This window comes from Cyprinodon variegatus, unplaced genomic scaffold (genome assembly GCF_000732505.1).
Source record: "Cyprinodon variegatus isolate N-32 unplaced genomic scaffold, C_variegatus-1.0 Scaffold394, whole genome shotgun sequence".
NCBI classification, from domain to species: domain Eukaryota; kingdom Metazoa; phylum Chordata; class Actinopteri; order Cyprinodontiformes; family Cyprinodontidae; genus Cyprinodon; species Cyprinodon variegatus.
In genome coordinates, this window is record NW_015150847.1 from 767,021 (window position 1) to 768,164 (window position 1,144).

The window sequence follows — 1,144 nt, forward strand, 5'->3', positions numbered from 1 at the left end:
GCATCATTGCAGTGCAAAAACAATCTAGAAATAAGTAAATAAATAAAAAATCAATTAAGTGTATTTTCCCTTAATTTGAGTAGGTAAATAAAATGATTTGTCAATGAAATTAGATTTTTTTTTTTACTCTTAAAATATGATAATTAGATAATATGCACTTGATTTTTATTTAAAAATATAAATTGTCTTGTTCCACAGGCAAAGTGTCACTTAAGTCCTACATTTTAAGAAAAATGCACATATTTTAAGAAAAAAATTATTATTTAGATCTACTTGTTTTGCATTGTGGAAACTAGAGACATTTCCAAGGAGGGGTCAGAGGTCACCAGCATGCGTTACATAAGCTGCTCTCTTATTCTTATTTTCTATTCAGCTTGGTGATATTATTGTTAATTTCATGAACTAACGCCTAAATCTTAGGAGCAAAGGCCTTGTCTTATGCAGAAGGTCTCCAATAATGGAAATCAGTAAATTTATCTGACCAGATTCCCTTTGAAAAGTGGAAAAACATTCATTTTTACACTTTTGGCATTCTGCAAAAAAGTCTCCTTTTCTTCGCACTCTGCTCACTAAAACCTCTGTGGAACAAACATGATTCAACTTATTCAGTCCAGATTAGCTTGACTTGTTCCTGCCTTCCAGTGGAGAAAGTTTGATCAATGGCATTGAGAGACCAGCTGACCAGATTCAGCTGATATGAAGAGCAGCTTTTCTGTCAGACCAGCATACCCATAGTCAACACGCATCTGCAAGATATCAGATTTACTTTTATCTCTTTAGTTTTGTACAAAAAATAAACTTTACACTACCTCATCAGGCGTGTATCACTTTAGTCATTTACAAAAAAAATAATTAAATGTCAGATCGCTATACGCTTCTAAAAACACAAAAAAAATAAGTAATTAAATTTTTTTTTTGTAAATGACTAAAGTGATACACGCCTGATGAGGTAGTGTAAAGTTTATTTTTTGTACAAAACTAAAGAGATAAAAGTAAATCTGATATCTTGCGGATGCGTATTGACTATGGGTATGCTGCTCTGACAAAAAAGCTTGGTGAATCTGGTCAGCTGGTCTCTCAATGCCATTGATCAAACTTTCTCCACTGGAAGGCAGGAACAAGTCAAGCTAATCTGGACTGAATA